Consider the following 20,125-nt stretch of genomic DNA (forward strand, 5'->3'; position numbering starts at 1 on the left):
GTGTGTATGTGTGTGTGTGTGTGATGGTATGGGCTTTGCATTGAGTCACTGAGGTGTGTGTCTGTGTGTGTATACCTGGAACTACAGACTGTGCACTGATTCACAATGAGCCATGTGTGAATGTGTGTATGTGATAGTATAGGGTGTTCATAGAGTCACAATGAGCCGTGCATATGTGTCTTTGCATGGGTGTTGTGGTATAGGCTGTGCATTGTGTCACAGTGACTGTGCGTGTGTGTGTGTGTGTGTTTGTGATGGTATAGTACATGCATTGTATCAGAGAGAGCCATGCATGCGTCTCTGTGTGTGTGTGCTGGCATAGGCATTACATTGTGTCACAGTGAGCCATGTGTTTGTATGCTGGTGGAGACTCTGCATTGAGTCACAGTAAGACTTGTGTGTGTGCCAGTACAGGCTGTGCAAGGAGTCAGTGAGTCATATATGTGTGTGTGTGTGTGTGTGCTGATATATGAAGTGCATTGAGTCCAAGTGAATCATGTATGTTTGTGTGTGTTTGTGGGTGCTGCTATAGGTGGTTCACTGAGTCACAGTCAGGTATGTGTGAGTGTTTGTGTGTTCTTGTATAGGCTGTGCATTGATTCACAGTGAGGCATGTGTGTAAGCTGGTACAGGAGGTGCATTAAGTCACAGTGATGGTTGTGTTTGTGTGTGTGTGTGTGCTGCAGTAGGCTGTGTATTGAGTCACAGAAAGTGTGTCTTTGTGTGTGTATGTGCATGTACAGGCTGCGGTTTGAGTCACAGTGATGGGTGTCTCTGTGTGGTGTTATAGGCTGTGCATTGAATCACAGCCCTGTGTTAGTGTTGTGTATTTGGTGCTGTAGAGTCTGCATGAGTCACAGTAAGGTGTGTGTGTGTGCTGCTATATGCTGAGAATTGAGTCACACCTAGGTGAGTGTATGTGTATGTGTATGCTGATATGGGATTTGCATTGAATCACTGAGCGGTGTGTGTTTGTGTGTGTGTGTACTGCTATAGTCTGTACACTGAGCCATGTTAAGGTGTGTTTCTGTGTGTGTGTGTGCGGGTATAGGCTATGCATTGACTCACATTGAGCCATGTGTTTGTATGTGCTAGTATACACTGTTCATTGAGTCTCAGTGAGCCTTTGTTTTGTGTGTCTGTTTACTTGTATGGGCTTGGCATTGAGTCTCAGACAGGTGTGTGTGTGTGTCTGTGTGTCTGTGTGGTGGTATCATCTGCATTGAGTCACACGGCAGTGTGTGTGAGAGTGTGTGTGTGTGCAGGTACAGGCTGGTATTGAATGACAGTGAGCCGTGTGTGTGCCTGTGTGTGTGTGTGTGCTGGAATAGGCAGAGCATTGAGTCTCAGGTGTGTGTATGTGTGTGTGTATGCTGGTATGGTCTCTGCATTGATTCACTAAGGTGTGTTGTGTGTGTATGTACATGGAGCTGAAGACTGTACACTGATTCACAGTGAGCTGTGTGTGTATGTGTGTGTGTGTGTGATGGTATGGGCTTTGCATTGAGTCACTGAGGTGTGTGTCTGTGTGTGTATACCTGGAACTACAGACTGTGCACTGATTCACAATGAGCCATGTGTGAATGTGTGTATGTGATAGTATAGGGTGTTCATAGAGTCACAAAGAGCCGTGCATATGTGTCTTTGCATGGGTGTTGTGGTATAGGGTCTGCGTTGTGTCACAGTGACTGTGCGTGTGTGTGTGTTTGTGATGGTATAGTACGTGCATTGAATCAGAGAGAGCCATGCATGTGTCTCTGTGTGTGTGTGCTGGCATAGGCATTACATTGAGTCACAGTGAGCCATGTGTTTGTATGCTGGTGTAGACTCTGCATTGAGTCACAGTAAGCCTTGTGTGTGTGCCAGTACAGGCTGTGCATTGAGTCAGTGAGTCATATGTGTGTGTGTGTTTGTGTGTGTGTGTGCTGGTTTAGGCAGTGCATTGAGTCCAATGAGCAGTGTATGTTTGTGTGTGTGTGTGTGTGTGTGCTGCTATAGGTGGTTCACTGAGTCACAGTCAGGTATGTGTGAGTGAGTGTTTGTGTGTTCTTCTATAGGCTGTGCATTGATTCACAGTGAGCTCTGTGTGTATGGTGGTATAGGCGGTGCATTGAATCACAGTGATGGTTGTTTTTCTGTGTGTATGCTGCAGTAGGCTGTGAATTGAGTCACAGAAGGTGGGTCTTTGTGTGTGTATGTGCAGGTACAAGCTGCAGTTCGAGTCACAGTGATGGGTGTCTCTGTGTGATGTTATAGGCTGTGCATTGAATCACAGCGAGCCGTATTAGTGTGTGTACGTGTATTTGTGTATGCGTGTGTGTGTGTGATGGTACAGGCTGAACATTGAGTCACTGAGGTGTGCATGTGTGTATGTGGTGTTACAGACTGTTCGTTAGGTCAAACTGAGCAATATGTGTGTGTAGGGGTGTGTGTGTACAGTTATTTGCTGTGCACTGAGTCACAGTGAACCATGTGTGTGTGGGGAGCTGGTATAGTCAGAGCACTGAGTCACAGTTGAATGTGTGGGAGTTGTTTGTGTATGTGTGTGTGTATTTGCTGGTGTAGACTGTGCATTGAGTCACAGTGAGTAGTGCGGTGTGTGTGTGCTGTGATGGTGTGGACTGTGGTTTTATCCACTTTGACCTGAACGGCTGTGTGTGTTTGTGTGTGTGTGTGTGCTGGCACTAGATGACAATTGAGACAGAGTGGGCTGTGTGTCTGTGTGTGCGCTGGTATAGACTCTGTATTGAGTCACTGTGAGCTGTGTGTGTATGTGTGTGCTCGTATAGGCTGTGCATTGAGTCACAGTGAGGTGTTTGTGTGTGTGTGTGCTGGTACAGGAAGCGTTTTGAGTCACAGTCTCGTGTGTGTGTGTGTGCATGTGAGTTTGTGTGCTGGTATGGGCTTTATTGTGCTGGTATGGGCTTTATTGACTCATGGGTGTGTGTGTGAGTGTGGGTGATACAGACTGCATTGAGTCACAGTGCGCTGTGTGTGTGTGTGCTGGTATAGGCGATTTATTGAGTACCAGTGAGCCATGTGTGAGTGCGTGTTGGTGTGTGTGTGTGTGTACTGGTATAGGCTGTGCATTGAGTCACAGTGAGGCCTGCATCTGTGCATGTCTGAGTTTGTGTGTGTGTGTTTGCTGGTATAGGCTGAGCTTTGAATCACTCTGAGGTGTGTGTGCATGTGCTGGTAAAATTGTGCCTTGATTCACTGTGCCATGTGAGTGTGTGTGCATGCTGGTATAGGTTGTGCATTGAGTCAGAGTGGGAGGTGTGTGTGTCTGTGTGTTCTGGTATAGGCTGACAATTGAGACACACTGAGGTCTGTGTGCACATGTGTGTATATGTGTGCTGGTACAGCCTGCTCATTGAGTCATATTGAGTTTTGTGTGTGTGTGTGTGCAGGTAGAGGCAGCACATTGAGTCACAGTGAGGTGTATGTGTGTGATGTTATATGCTATGCACTGATTCATAGGGAGGTTTGTGTCTGTGTGTGTGCACTTTCTAGTTTAGGATTTGCATTGAATCACACTGAGCTGTGTTTTTGAGTGTCAGTATGTGTGCGTGTGTGGAGGTATGGGCTGTGGATTGACTCACATTTTGCCGTATGTGCTTCTCTGTGTGTGTATGTCTGCTAGCATATCCTGTCCACTGAGTCACAGGGAGCCATGTGTGTGTGTGTGTGTGTCCTGGTACAGAGTGTGCATTGATTCACAGTCAGCCATGTGTGTGTGTGTGTGAGTGCACTGGTATAGGATGGGCAGTGAGTCAGAGTGATGTGTGTGTGTGTCTGCATGTTCTGATATAGGCTGACCATTGTGTAACATTGAGGGTGTGTGTGTGTGTGTGCTGGTATAGGCTGCATATTTTGTCACAGTGAGCTGTGTGTGTGTGTATGTGTAGGTACAGGCTGTGCATTGAGTCACAGTGTGGGGTGTGTGTGTGATGTTATATTCTGTGCTCTAGGACAGAGTGAGCCGTGTGTGTGTGCTGGTATAATCTGAACATTGAGTCACAGTGTGGTGTGGTGTGTGTGCCTTTGCTGGTATGGACTGTGCATTGCATCCCAGCCCTGTGTTAGTGTTTGTGTATTTGGTGCTGTAGAGTCTGCATGAGTCACAGTAAGATGTGTGTGTGTGTACTGCTATAGGCTGTACACTGAGCCATATTAAGGTGTGTTTCTGTGTGTGTGTGTGCGGGTATAGGCTATGCATTGACTCACATTGAGCCATGTGTTTGTATGTGCTACTATACGCTATTCATTGAGTCTCAGTGAGCCATTGTTGTGTGTGTCTGTTTACTTGTATGGGCTTGGCATTGAGTCACAGAGAGGTGTTTGTGTGTGTTTGTGTGTCTGTGTGGTGGTATAAACTGCATTGAGTCACACGGCGGTGTGTGTGAGAGTGTGTGTGTGTGCAGGTACAGGCTGGTATTGAACCACAGTGAGCCGTGTGTGTGTGTGCTGGAATAGGCAGAGCATTGAGTCTCAGGTGTGTGTATGTGTGTGTGTATGCTGGTATGGTCTCTGCATTGATTCACTAAGGTGTGTTGTGTGTGTATGTACATGGAGCTGAAGACTGTACACTGATTCACAGTGAGCTGTGTGTGTATGTGTGTGTGTGTGTGATGGTATGGGCTTTGCATTGAGTCACTGAGGTGTGTGTCTGTGTGTGTATACCTGGAACTACAGACTGTGCACTGATTCACAATGAGCCATGTGTGAATGTGTGTATGTGATAGTATAGGGTGTTCATAGAGTCACAATGAGCCGTGCATATGTGTCTTTGCATGGGTGTTGTGTTATAGGGTCTGCATTGTGTCACAGTGACTGTGCGTGTGTGTGTGTGTGTTTGTGATGGTATAGTATATGCAATGTATCAGAGAGAGCCATGCATGCGTCTCTGTGTGTGTGTGCTGGCATAGGCATTACATTGTGTCACAGTGAGCCATGTGTTTGTATGCTGGTGGAGACTCTGCATTGAGTCACAGTAAGACTTGTGTGTGTGCCAGTACAGGCTGTGCAAGGAGTCAGTGAGTCATATATGTGTGTGTGTGTGTGTGTGCTGATATATGAAGTGCATTGAGTCCAAGTGAATCATGTATGTTTGTGTGTGTTTGTGGGTGCTGCTATAGGTGGTTCACTGAGTCACAGTCAGGTATGTGTGAGTGTTTGTGTGTTCTTGTATAGGCTGTGCATTGATTCACAGTGAGGCATGTGTGTAAGCTGGTACATGAGGTGTATTGAGTCACAGTGATGGTTGTGTTTGTGTGTGTGTGTGTGCTGCAGTAGGCTGTGTATTGAGTCACAGAAAGTGTGTCTTTGTGTGTGTATGTGCATGTACAGGCTGCGGTTTGAGTCACAGTGATGGGTGTCTCTGTGTGGTGTTATAGGCTGTGCATTGAATCACAGCCCTGTGTTAGTGTTGTGTATTTGGTGCTGTAGAGTCTGCATGAGTCACAGTAAGGTGTGTGTGTGTGCTGCTATATGCTGAGAATTGAGTCACACCTAGGTGAGTGTATGTGTATGTGTATGCTGATATGGGATTTGCATTGAATCACTGAGCGGTGTGTGTTTGTGTGTGTGTGTACTGCTATAGTCTGTACACTGAGCCACGTTAAGGTGTGTTTCTGTGTGTGTGTGTGCGGGTATAGGCTATGCATTGACTCACATTGAGCCATGTGTTTGTATGTGCTAGTATACACTGTTCATTGAGTCTCAGTGAGCCTTTGTTTTGTGTGTCTGTTTACTTGTATGGGCTTGGCATTGAGTCTCAGACAGGTGTGTGTGTGTGTCTGTGTGTCTGTGTGGTGGTATCATCTGCATTGAGTCACACGGCGGTGTGTGTGAGAGTGTGTGTGTGTGCAGTTACAGGCTGGTATTGAATGACAGTGAGCCGTGTGTGTGCCTGTGTGTGTGTGTGTGCTGGAATAGGCAGAGCATTGAGTCTCAGGTGTGTGTATGTGTGTGTGTATGCTGGTATGGTCTCTGCATTGATTCACTAAGGTGTGTTGTGTGTGTATGTACATGGAGCTGAAGACTGTACACTGATTCACAGTGAGCTGTGTGTGTATGTGTGTGTGTGTGTGATGGTATGGGCTTTGCATTGAGTCACTGAGGTGTGTGTCTGTGTGTGTATACCTGGAACTACAGACTGTGCACTGATTCACAATGAGCCATGTGTGAATGTGTGTATGTGATAGTATAGGGTGTTCATAGAGTCACAAAGAGCCGTGCATATGTGTCTTTGCATGGGTGTTGTGGTATAGGGTCTGCGTTGTGTCACAGTGACTGTGCGTGTGTGTGTGTTTGTGATGGTATAGTACGTGCATTGAATCAGAGAGAGCCATGCATTTGTCTCTGTGTGTGTGTGCTGGCATAGGCATTATATTGAGTCACAGTGAGCCATGTGTTTGTATGCTGGTGTAGACTCTGCATTGAGTCACAGTAAGCCTTGTGTGTGTGCCAGTACAGGTTGTGCATTGAGTCAGTGAGTCATAAGTGTGTGTGTGTTTGTGTGTGTGTGTGCTGGTTTAGGCAGTGCATTGAGTCCAATGAGCAGTGTATGTTTGTGTGTGTGTGTGTGTGTGCTGCTATAGGTGGTTCACTGAGTCACAGTCAGGTATGTGTGAGTGAGTGTTTGTGTGTTCTTCTATAGGCTGTGCATTGATTCACAGTGAGCTCTGTGTGTATGGTGGTATAGGCGGTGCATTGAATCACAGTGATGGTTGTTTTTCTGTGTGTATGCTGCAGTAGGCTGTGAATTGAGTCACAGAAGGTGGGTCTTTGTGTGTGTATGTGCAGGTACAAGCTGCAGTTCGAGTCACAGTGATGGGTGTCTCTGTGTGATGTTATAGGCTGTGCATTGAATCACAGCGAGCCGTATTAGTGTGTGTACGTGTATTTGTGTATGCGTGTGTGTGTGTGATGGTACAGGCTGAACATTGAGTCACTGAGGTGTGCATGTGTGTATGTGGTGTTACAGACTGTTCGTTAGGTCAAACTGAGCAATATGTGTGTGTAGGGGTGTGTGTGTACAGTTATTTGCTGTGCACTGAGTCATAGTGAACCATGTGTGTGTGGGGAGCTGGTATAGTCAGAGCACTGAGTCACAGTTGAATGTGTGGGAGTTGTTTGTGTATGTGTGTGTGTATTTGCTGGTGTAGACTGTGCATTGAGTCACAGTGAGTAGTGCGGTGTGTGTGTGCTGTGATGGTGTGGACTGTGGTTTTATCCACTTTGACCTGAACGGCTGTGTGTGTTTGTGTGTTTGTGTGTGTGTGTGTGCTGGCACTAGATGACAATTGAGACAGAGTGGGCTGTGTGTCTGTGTGTGCGCTGGTATAGACTCTGTATTGAGTCACTGTGAGCTGTGTGTGTATGTGTGTGCTCGTATAGGCTGTGCATTGAGTCACAGTGAGGTGTTTGTGTGTGTGTGTGCTGGTACAGGAAGCGTTTTGAGTCACAGTCTCGTGTGTGTGTGTGTGCATGTGAGTTTGTGTGCTGGTATGGGCTTTATTGTGCTGGTATGGGCTTTATTGACTCATGGGTGTGTGTGTGAGTGTGGGTGATACAGACTGCATTGAGTCACAGTGCGCTGTGTGTGTGTGTGCTGGTATAGGCGATTTATTGAGTACCAGTGAGCCATGTGTGAGTGCGTGTTGGTGTGTGTGTGTGTGTACTGGTATAGGCTGTGCATTGAGTCACAGTGAGGCCTGCATCTGTGCATGTCTGTGTTTGTGTGTGTGTGTTTGCTGGTATAGGCTGAGCTTTGAATCACTCTGAGGTGTGTGTGCATGTGCTGGTAAAATTGTGCCTTGATTCACTGTGCCATGTGAGTGTGTGTGCACGCTGGTATAGGTTGTGCATTGAGTCAGAGTGGGAGGTGTGTGTGTCTGTGTGTTCTGGTATAGGCTGACAATTGAGGCACACTGAGGTCTGTGTGCACATGTGTGTATATGTGTGCTGGTACAGTCTGCTCATTGAGTCATATTGAGTTTTTTGTGTGTGTGTGTGCAGGTAGAGGCAGCACATTGAGTCACAGTGAGGTGTATGTGTGTGATGTTATATGCTATGCACTGATTCATAGGGAGGTTTGTGTCTGTGTGTGTGCACTTTCTAGTTTAGGATTTGCATTGAATCACACTGAGCTGTGTTTTTGAGTGTCAGTATGTGTGCGTGTGTGGAGGTATGGGCTGTGGATTGACTCACATTTTGCTGTATGTGCTTCTCTGTGTGTGTATGTCTGCTAGCATATCCTGTGCACTAAGTCACAGGGAGCCATGTGTGTGTGTGTGTGTGTGTCCTGGTACAGAGTGTGCATTGATTCACAGTCAGCCATGTGTGTGTGTGTGTGAGTGCACTGGTATAAGATGTGCAGTGAGTCAGAGTGCTGTGTGTGTGTGTCTGCATGTTCTGATATAGGCTGACCATTGTGTAACATTGAGGGTGTGTGTGTGTGTGTGCTGGTATAGGCTGCATATTTTGTCACAGTGAGCTGTGTGTGTGTGTATGTGTAGGTACAGGCTGTGCATTGAGTCACAGTGTGGGGTGTGTGTGTGATGTTATATTCTGTGCACTAGGACAGAGTGAGCCGTGTGTGTGTGCTGGTATAATCTGAACATTGAGTCACAGTGTGGTGTGGTGTGTGTGCCTTTGCTGGTATGGACTGTGCATTGCATCCCAGCCCTGTGTTAGTGTTTGTGTATTTGGTGCTGTAGAGTCTGCATGAGTCACAGTAAGATGTGTGTGTGTGTACTGCTATAGGCTGTACACTGAGCCATATTAAGGTGTGTTTCTGTGTGTGTGTGTGCGGGTATAGGCTATACATTGACTCACATTGAGCCTTGTGTTTGTATGTGCTACTATACGCTATTCATTGAGTCTCAGTGAGCCATTGTTGTGTGTGTCTGTTTACTTGTATGGGCTTGGCATTGAGTCACAGAGAGGTGTTTGTGTGTGTTTGTGTGTCTGTGTGGTGGTATAAACTGCATTGAGTCACACGGTGGTGTGTGTGAGAGTGTGTGTGTGTGCAGGTACAGGCTGGTATTGAACCACAGTGAGCCGTGTGTGTGTGTGCTGGAATAGGCAGAGCATTGAGTCTCAGGTGTGTGTATGTGTGTGTGTATGCTGGTATGGTCTCTGCATTGATTCACTAAGGTGTGTTGTGTGTGTATGTACATGGAGCTGAAGACTGTACACTGATTCACAGTGAGCTGTGTGTGTATGTGTGTGTGTGTGTGATGGTATGGGCTTTGCATTGAGTCACTGAGGTGTGTGTCTGTGTGTGTATACCTGGAACTACAGACTGTGCACTGATTCACAATGAGCCATGTGTGAATGTGTGTATGTGATAGTATAGGGTGTGCATAGAGTCACAAAGAGCCGTGCATATGTGTCTTTGCATGGGTGTTGTGGTATAGGGTCTGCGTTGTGTCACAGTGACTGTGCGTGTGTGTGTGTGTGTGTGTTTGTGATGGTATAGTACATGCATTGTATCAGAGAGAGCCATGCATGTGTCTCTGTGTGTGTGTGCTGGCATAGGCATTACATTGTGTCACAGTGAGCCATGTGTTTGTATGCTGGTGGAGACTGTGCATTGAGTCACAGTAAGACTTGTGTGTGTGCCAGTACAGGCTGTGCAAGGAGTCAGTGAGTCATATATGTGTGTGTGTGTGTGTGTGTGCTGATATATGAAGTGCATTGAGTCCAAGTGAATCATGTATGTTTGTGTGTGTTTGTGGGTGCTGCTATAGGTGGTTCACTGAGTCACAGTCAGGTATGTGTGAGTGTTTGTGTGTTCTTGTATAGGCTGTGCATTGATTCACAGTGAGGCATGTGTGTAAGCTGGTACAGGAGGTGCATTGAGTCACAGTGATGGTTGTGTTTGTGTGTGTGTGTGTGCTGCAGTAGGCTGTGTATTGAGTCACAGAAAGTGTGTCTTTGTGTGTGTATGTGCATGTACAGGCTGCGGTTTGAGTCACAGTGATGGGTGTCTCTGTGTGGTGTTATAGGCTGTGCATTGAATCACAGCCCTGTGTTAGTGTTGTGTATTTGGTGCTGTAGAGTCTGCATGAGTCACAGTAAGGTGTGTGTGTGTGCTGCTATATGCTGAGAATTGAGTCACACCTAGGTGAGTGTATGTGTATGTGTATGCTGATATGGGATTTGCATTGAATCACTGAGCGGTGTGTGTTTGTGTGTGTGTGTACTGCTATAGTCTGTACACTGAGCCATGTTAAGGTGTGTTTCTGTGTGTGTGTGTGCGGGTATAGGCTATGCATTGACTCACATTGAGCCATGTGTTTGTATGTGCTAGTATACACTGTTCATTGAGTCTCAGTGAGCCTTTGTTTTGTGTGTCTGTTTACTTGTATGGGCTTGGCATTGAGTCTCAGACAGGTGTGTGTGTGTGTCTGTGTGGTGGTATCATCTGCATTGAGTCACACGGCGGTGTGTGTGAGAGTGTGTGTGTGTGCAGGTAGAGGCTGGTATTGAATGACAGTGAGCCGTGTGTGTGCCTGTGTGTGTGTGTGCTGGAATAGGCAGAGCATTGAGTCTCAGGTGTGTGTATGTGTGTGTGTATGCTGGTATGGTCTCTGCATTGATTCACTAAGGTGTGTTGTGTGTGTATGTACATGGAGCTGAAGACTGTACACTGATTCACAGTGAGCTGTGTGTGTATGTGTGTGTGTGTGTGATGGTATGGGCTTTGCATTGAGTCACTGAGGTGTGTGTCTGTGTGTGTATACCTGGAACTACAGACTGTGCACTGATTCACAATGAGCCATGTGTGAATGTGTGTATGTGATAGTATAGGGTGTTCATAGAGTCACAAAGAGCCGAGCATATGTGTCTTTGCATGGGTGTTGTGGTATAGGGTCTGCGTTGTGTCACAGTGACTGTGCGTGTGTGTGTGTTTGTGATGGTATAGTACGTGCATTGAATCAGAGAGAGCCATGCATGTGTCTCTGTGTGTGTGTGCTGGCATAGGCATTATATTGAGTCACAGTGAGCCATGTGTTTGTATGCTGGTGTAGACTCTGCATTGAGTCACAGTAAGCCTTGTGTGTGTGCCAGTACAGGTTGTGCATTGAGTCAGTGAGTCATATGTGTGTGTGTGTTTGTGTGTGTGTGTGCTGGTTTAGGCAGTGCATTGAGTCCAATGAGCAGTGTATGTTTGTGTGTGTGTGTGTGTGTGCTGCTATAGGTGGTTCACTGAGTCACAGTCAGGTATGTGTGAGTGAGTGTTTGTGTGTTCTTCTATAGGCTGTGCATTGATTCACAGTGAGCTCTGTGTGTATGGTGGTATAGGCGGTGCATTGAATCACAGTGATGGTTGTTTTTCTGTGTGTATGCTGCAGTAGGCTGTGAATTGAGTCACAGAAGGTGGGTCTTTGTGTGTGTATGTGCAGGTACAAGCTGCAGTTCGAGTCACAGTGATGGGTGTCTCTGTGTGATGTTATAGGCTGTGCATTGAATCACAGTGAGCCGTATTGTTGTGTTACGTGTATTTGTGTATGCGTGTGTGTGTGTGATGGTACAGGCTGAACATTGAGTCACTGAGGTGTGCATGTGTGTATGTGGTGTTACAGACTGTTCGTTAGGTCAAACTGAGCAATATGTGTGTGTAGGGGTGTGTGTGTACAGTTATTTGCTGTGCACTGAGTCACAGTGAACCATGTGTGTGTGGGGAGCTGGTATAGTCAGAGCACTGAGTCACAGTTGAATGTGTGGGAGTTGTTTGTGTATGTGTGTGTGTATTTGCTGGTGTAGACTGTGCATTGAGTCACAGTGAGTAGTGCGGTGTGTGTGTGCTGTGATGGTGTGGACTGTGGTTTTATCCACTTTGACCTGAACGGCTGTGTGTGTTTGTGTGTGTGTGTGTGCTGGCACTAGATGACAATTGAGACAGAGTGGGCTGTGTGTCTGTGTGTGCGCTGGTATAGACTCTGTATTGAGTCACTGTGAGCTGTGTGTGTATGTGTGTGCTCGTATAGGCTGTGCATTGAGTCACAGTGAGGTGTTTGTGTGTGTGTGTGCTGGTACAGGAAGCGTTTTGAGTCACAGTCTCATGTGTGTGTGTGTGCATGTGAGTTTGTGTGCTGGTATGGGCTTTATTGTGCTGGTATGGGCTTTATTGACTCATGGGTGTGTGTGTGAGTGTGGGTGATACAGACTGCATTGAGTCACAGTGCGCTGTGTGTGTGTGTGCTGGTATAGGCGATTTATTGAGTACCAGTGAGCCATGTGTGAGTGCGTGTTGGTGTGTGTGTGTGTGTACTGGTATAGGCTGTGCATTGAGTCACAGTGAGGCCTGCATCTGTGCATGTCTGTGTTTGTGTGTGTGTGTTTGCTGGTATAGGCTGAGCTTTGAATCACTCTGAGGTGTGTGTGCATGTGCTGGTAAAATTGTGCCTTGATTCACTGTGCCATGTGAGTGTGTGTGCACGCTGGTATAGGTTGTGCATTGAGTCAGAGTGGGAGGTGTGTGTGTCTGTGTGTTCTGGTATAGGCTGACAATTGAGGCACACTGAGGTCTGTGTGCACATGTGTGTATATGTGTGCTGGTACAGCCTGCTCATTGAGTCATATTGAGTTTTTTGTGTGTGTGTGTGCAGGTAGAGGCAGCACATTGAGTCACAGTGAGGTGTATGTGTGTGATGTTATATGCTATGCACTGATTCATAGGGAGGTTTGTGTCTGTGTGTGTGCACTTTCTAGTTTAGGATTTGCATTGAATCACACTGAGCTGTGTTTTTGAGTGTCAGTATGTGTGCGTGTGTGGAGGTATGGGCTGTGGATTGACTCACATTTTGCCGTATGTGCTTCTCTGTGTGTGTATGTCTGCTAGCATATCCTGTGCACTGAGTCACAGGGAGCCATGTGTGTGTGTGTGTGTGTCCTGGTACAGAGTGTGCATTGATTCACAGTCAGCCATGTGTGTGTGTGTGTGAGTGCACTGGTATAGGATGGGCAGTGAGTCAGAGTGATGTGTGTGTGTGTCTGCATGTTCTGATATAGGCTGACCATTGTGTAACATTGAGGGTGTGTGTGTGTGTGTGCTGGTATAGGCTGCATATTTTGTCACAGTGAGCTGTGTGTGTGTGTATGTGTAGGTACAGGCTGTGCATTGAGTCACAGTGTGGGGTGTGTGTGTGATGTTATATTCTGTGCTCTAGGACAGAGTGAGCCGTGTGTGTGTGCTGGTATAATCTGAACATTGAGTCACAGTGTGGTGTGGTGTGTGTGCCTTTGCTGGTATGGACTGTGCATTGAATCCCAGCCCTGTGTTAGTGTTTGTGTATTTGGTGCTGTAGAGTCTGCATGAGTCACAGTAAGATGTGTGTGTGTGTACTGCTATAGGCTGTACACTGAGCCATATTAAGGTGTGTTTCTGTGTGTGTGTGTGCGGGTATAGGTTATGCATTGACTCACATTGAGCCATGTGTTTGTATGTGCTACTATATGCTATTCATTGAGTCTCAGTGAGCCATTGTTGTGTGTGTGTGTTTACTTGTATGGGCTTGGCATTGAGTCACAGAGAGGTGTTTGTGTGTGTTTGTGTGTCTGTGTGGTGGTATAAACTGCATTGAGTCACACGGCGGTGTGTGTGAGAGTGTGTGTGTGTGCAGGTACAGGCTGGTATTGAACCACAGTGAGCCGTGTGTGTGTGTGCTGGAATAGGCAGAGCATTGAGTCTCAGGTGTGTGTATGTGTGTGTGTATGCTGGTATGGTCTCTGCATTGATTCACTAAGGTGTGTTGTGTGTGTATGTACATGGAGCTGAAGACTGTACACTGATTCACAGTGAGCTGTGTGTGTATGTGTGTGTGTGTGTGTGATTGTATGGGCTTTGCATTGAGTCACTGAGGTGTGTGTCTGTGTGTGTATACCTGGAACTACAGACTGTGCACTGATTCACAATGAGCCATGTGTGAATGTGTGTATGTGATAGTATAGGGTGTTCATAGAGTCACAATGAGCCGTGCATATGTGTCTTTGCATGGGTGTTGTGGTATAGGCTGTGCATTGTGTCACAGTGACTGTGCGTGTGTGTGTGTGTGTGTTTGTGATGGTATAGTACATGCATTGTATCAGAGAGAGCCATGCATGCGTCTCTGTGTGTGTGTGCTGGCATAGGCATTACATTGTGTCACAGTGAGCCATGTGTTTGTATGCTGGTGGAGACTCTGCATTGAGTCACAGTAAGACTTGTGTGTGTGCCAGTACAGGCTGTGCAAGGAGTCAGTGAGTCATATATGTGTGTGTGTGTGTGTGTGTGCTGATATATGAAGTGCATTGAGTCCAAGTGAATCATGTATGTTTGTGTGTGTTTGTGGGTGCTGCTATAGGTGGTTCACTGAGTCACAGTCAGGTATGTGTGAGTGTTTGTGTGTTCTTGTATAGGCTGTGCATTGATTCACAGTGAGGCATGTGTGTAAGCTGGTACACGAGGTGCATTGAGTCACAGTGATGGTTGTGTTTGTGTGTGTGTGTGTGCTGCAGTAGGCTGTGTATTGAGTCACAGAAAGTGTGTCTTTGTGTGTGTATGTGCATGTACAGGCTGCGGTTTGAGTCACAGTGATGGGTGTCTCTGTGTGGTGTTATAGGCTGTGCATTGAATCACAGCCCTGTGTTAGTGTTGTGTATTTGGTGCTGTAGAGTCTGCATGAGTCACAGTAAGGTGTGTGTGTGTGCTGCTATATGCTGAGAATTGAGTCACACCTAGGTGAGTGTATGTGTATGTGTATGCTGATATGGGATTTGCATTGAATCACTGAGCGGTGTGTGTTTGTGTGTGTGTGTACTGCTATAGTCTGTACACTGAGCCATGTTAAGGTGTGTTTCTGTGTGTGTGTGTGCGGGTATAGGCTATGCATTGACTCACATTGAGCCATGTGTTTGTATGTGCTAGTATACACTGTTCATTGAGTCTCAGTGAGCCTTTGTTTTGTGTGTCTGTTTACTTGTATGGGCTTGGCATTGAGTCTCAGACAGGTGTGTGTGTGTGTCTGTGTGTCTGTGTGGTGGTATCATCTGCATTGAGTCACACGGCAGTGTGTGTGAGAGTGTGTGTGTGTGCAGGTACAGGCTGGTATTGAATGACAGTGAGCCGTGTGTGTGCCTGTGTGTGTGTGTGTGCTGGAATAGGCAGAGCATTGAGTCTCAGGTGTGTGTATGTGTGTGTGTATGCTGGTATGGTCTCTGCATTGATTCACTAAGGTGTGTTGTGTGTGTATTTACATGGAGCTGAAGACTGTACACTGATTCACAGTGAGCTGTGTGTGTATGTGTGTGTGTGTGTGATGGTATGGGCTTTGCATTGAGTCACTGAGGTGTGTGTCTGTGTGTGTATACCTGGAACTACAGACTGTGCACTGATTCACAATGAGCCATGTGTGAATGTGTGTATGTGATAGTATAGGGTGTGCATAGAGTCACAAAGAGCCGTGCATATGTGTCTTTTCATGGGTGTTGTGGTATAGGGTCTGCGTTGTGTCACAGTGACTGTGCGTGTGTGTGTGTTTGTGATGGTATAGTACGTGCATTGAATCAGAGAGAGCCATGCATGTGTCTCTGTGTGTGTGTGCTGGCATAGGCATTACATTGAGTCACAGTGAGCCATGTGTTTGTATGCTGGTGTAGACTCTGCATTGAGTCACAGTAAGCCTTGTGTGTGTGCCAGTACAGGCTGTGCATTGAGTCAGTGAGTCATATGTGTGTGTGTGTTTGTGTGTGTGTGTGCTGGTTTAGGCAGTGCATTGAGTCCAATGAGCAGTGTATGTTTGTGTGTGTGTGTGTGTGTGTGCTGCTATAGGTGGTTCACTGAGTCACAGTCAGGTATGTGTGAGTGAGTGTTTGTGTGTTCTTCTATAGGCTGTGCATTGATTCACAGTGAGCTCTGTGTGTATGGTGGTATAGGCGGTGCATTGAATCACAGTGATGGTTGTTTTTCTGTGTGTATGCTGCAGTAGGCTGTGAATTGAGTCACAGAAGGTGGGTCTTTGTGTGTGTATGTGCAGGTACAAGCTGCAGTTCGAGTCACAGTGATGGGTGTCTCTGTGTGATGTTATAGGCTGTGCATTGAATCACAGCGAGCCGTATTAGTGTGTGTACGTGTATTTGTGTATGCGTGTGTGTGTGTGATGGTACAGGCTGAACATTGAGTCACTGAGGTGTGCATGTGTGTATGTGGTGTTACAGACTGTTCGTTAGGTCAAACTGAGCAATATGTGTGTGTAGGGGTGTGTGTGTACAGTTATTTGCTGTGCACTGAGTCACAGTGAACCATGTGTGTGTGGGGAGCTGGTATAGTCAGAGCACTGAGTCACAGTTGAATGTGTGGGAGTTGTTTGTGTATGTGTGTGTGTATTTGCTGGTGTAGACTGTGCATTGAGTCACAGTGAGTAGTGCGGTGTGTGTGTGCTGTGATGGTGTGGACTGTGGTTTTATCCACTTTGACCTGAACGGCTGTGTGTGTTTGTGTGTGTGTGTGTGCTGGCACTAGATGACAGTTGAGACAGAGTGGGCTGTGTGTCTGTGTGTGCGCTGGTATAGACTCTGTATTGAGTCACTGTGAGCTGTGTGTGTATGTGTGTGCTCGTATAGGCTGTGCATTGAGTCACAGTGAGGTGTTTGTGTGTGTGTGTGCTGGTACAGGAAGCGTTTTGAGTCACAGTCTCGTGTGTGTGTGTGTGCATGTGAGTTTGTGTGCTGGTATGGGCTTTATTGTGCTGGTATGGGCTTTATTGACTCATGGGTGTGTGTGTGAGTGTGGGTGATACAGACTGCATTGAGTCACAGTGCGCTGTGTGTGTGTGTGCTGGTATAGGCGATTTATTGAGTACCAGTGAGCCATGTGTGAGTGCGTGTTGGTGTGTGTGTGTGTGTACTGGTATAGGCTGTGCATTGAGTCACAGTGAGGCCTGCATCTGTGCATGTCTGTGTTTGTGTGTGTGTGTTTGCTGGTATAGGCTGAGCTTTGAATCACTCTGAGGTGTGTGTGCATGTGCTGGTAAAATTGTGCCTTGATTCACTGTGCCATGTGAGTGTGTGTGCATGCTGGTATAGGTTGTGCATTGAGTCAGAGTGGGAGGTGTGTGTGTCTGTGTGTTCTGGTATAGGCTGACAATTGAGACACACTGAGGTCTGTGTGCACATGTGTGTATATGTGTGCTGGTACAGCCTGCTCATTGAGTCATATTGAGTTTTGTGTGTGTGTGTGTGCAGGTAGAGGCAGCACATTGAGTCACAGTGAGGTGTATGTGTGTGATGTTATATGCTATGCACTGATTCATAGGGAGGTTTGTGTCTGTGTGTGTGCACTTTCTAGTTTAGGATTTGCATTGAATCACACTGAGCTGTGTTTTTGAGTGTCAGTATGTGTGCGTGTGTGGAGGTATGGGCTGTGGATTGACTCACATTTTGCCGTATGTGCTTCTCTGTGTGTGTATGTCTGCTAGCATATCGTGTCCACTGAGTCACAGGGAGCCATGTGTGTGTGTGTGTGTGTCCTGGTACAGAGTGTGCATTGATTCACAGTCAGCCATGTGTGTGTGTGTGTGAGTGCACTGGTATAGGATGGGCAGTGAGTCAGAGTGATGTGTGTGTGTGTCTGCATGTTCTGATATAGGCTGACCATTGTGTAACATTGAGGGTGTGTGTGTGTGTGTGCTGGTATAGGCTGCATATTTTGTCACAGTGAGCTGTGTGTGTGTGTATGTGTAGGTACAGGCTGTGCATTGAGTCACAGTGTGGGGTGTGTGTGTGATGTTATATTCTGTGCTCTAGGACAGAGTGAGCCGTGTGTGTGTGCTGGTATAATCTGAACATTGAGTCACAGTGTGGTGTGGTGTGTGTGCCTTTGCTGGTATGGACTGTGCATTGAATCCCAGCCCTGTGTTAGTGTTTGTGTATTTGGTGCTGTAGAGTCTGCATGAGTCACAGTAAGATGTGTGTGTGTGTACTGCTATAGGCTGTACACTGAGCCATATTAAGGTGTGTTTCTGTGTGTGTGTGTGCGGGTATAGGCTATGCATTGACTCACATTGAGCCATGTGTTTGTATGTGCTACTATACGCTATTCATTGAGTCTCAGTGAGCCATTTTTGTGTGTGTCTGTTTACTTGTATGGGCTTGGCATTGAGTCACAGAGAGGTGTTTGTGTGTGTTTGTGTGTCTGTGTGGTGGTATAAACTGCATTGAGTCACACGGCGGTGTGTGTGAGAGTGTGTGTGTGTGCAGGTACAGGCTGGTATTGAACCACAGTGAGCCGTCTGTGTGTGTGCTGGAATAGGCAGAGCATTGAGTCTCAGGTGTGTGTATGTGTGTGTGTATGGTCTCTGCATTGATTCACTAAGGTGTGTTGTGTGTGTATGTACATGGAGCTGAAGACTGTACACTGATTCACAGTGAGCTGTGTGTGTATGTGTGTGTGTGTGTGTGATGGTATGGGCTTTGCATTGAGTCACTGAGGTGTGTGTCTGTGTGTGTATACCTGGAACTACAGACTGTGCACTGATTCACAATGAGCCATGTGTGAATGTGTGTATGTGATAGTATAGGGTGTTCATAGAGTCACAATGAGCCGTGCATATGTGTCTTTGCATGGGTGTTGTGGTATAGGCTGTGCATTGTGTCACAGTGACTGTGCGTGTGTGTGTGTGTGTGTTTGTGATGGTATAGTACATGCATTGTATCAGAGAGAGCCATGCATGCGTCTCTGTGTGTGTGTGCTGGCATAGGCATTACATTGTGTCACAGTGAGCCATGTGTTTGTATGCTGGTGGAGACTCTGCATTGAGTCACAGTAAGACTTGTGTGTGTGCCAGTACAGGCTGTGCAAGGAGTCAGTGAGTCATATATGTGTGTGTGTGTGTGTGTGTGTGTGTGCTGATATATGAAGTGCATTGAGTCCAAGTGAATCATGTATGTTTGTGTGTGTTTGTGGGTGCTGCTATAGGTGGTTCACTGAGTCACAGTCAGGTATGTGTGAGTGTTTGTGTGTTCTTGTATAGGCTGTGCATTGATTCACAGTGAGGCATGTGTGTAAGCTGGTACACGAGGTGCATTGAGTCACAGTGATGGTTGTGTTTGTGTGTGTGTGTGTGCTGCAGTAGGCTGTGTATTGAGTCACAGAAAGTGTGTCTTTGTGTGTGTATGTGCATGTACAGGCTGCGGTTTGAGTCACAGTGATGGGTGTCTCTGTGTGGTGTTATAGGCTGTGCATTGAATCACAGCCCTGTGTTAGTGTTGTGTATTTGGTGCTGTAGAGTCTGCATGAGTCACAGTAAGGTGTGTGTGTGTGCTGCTATATGCTGAGAATTGAGTCACACCTAGGTGAGTGTATGTGTATGTGTATGCTGATATGGGATTTGCATTGAATCACTGAACGGTGTGTGTTTGTGTGTGTGTGTACTGCTATAGTCTGTACACTGAGACATGTTAAGGTGTGTTTCTGTGTGTTTGTGTGCGGGTATAGGCTATGCATTGACTCACATTGAGCCATGTGTTTGTATGTGCTAGTATACACTGTTCATTGAGTCTCAGTGAGCCTTTGTTTTGTGTGTCTGTTTACTTGTATGGGCTTGGCATTGATTCTCAGACAGGTGTGTGTGTGTGTCTGTGTGTCTGTGTGGTGGTATCATCTGCATTGAGTCACACGGCGGTGTGTGTGAGAGTGTGTGTGTGTGCAGGTACAGGCTGGTATTGAATGACAGTGAGCCGTGTGTGTGCCTGTGTGTGTGTGTGTGCTGGAATAGGCAGAGCATTGAGTCTCAGGTGTGTGTATGTGTGTGTGTATGCTGGTATGGTCTCTGCATTGATTCACTAAGGTGTGTTGTGTGTGTATGTACATGGAGCTGAAGACTGTACACTGATTCACAGTGAGCTGTGTGTGTATGTGTGTGTGTGATGGTATGGGCTTTGCATTGAGTCACTGAGGTGTGTGTCTGTGTGTGTATACCTGGAACTACAGACTGTGCACTGATTCACAATGAGCCATGTGTGAATGTGTGTATGTGATAGTATAGGGTGTTCATAGAGTCACAAAGAGCCGAGCATATGTGTCTTTGCATGGGTGTTGTGGTATAGGGTCTGCGTTGTGTCACAGTGACTGTGC

The sequence above is a fragment of the Pseudorca crassidens genome, chromosome Y, assembly GCF_039906515.1.
Source record: "Pseudorca crassidens isolate mPseCra1 chromosome Y, mPseCra1.hap1, whole genome shotgun sequence".
Classification (NCBI taxonomy): domain Eukaryota; kingdom Metazoa; phylum Chordata; class Mammalia; order Artiodactyla; family Delphinidae; genus Pseudorca; species Pseudorca crassidens.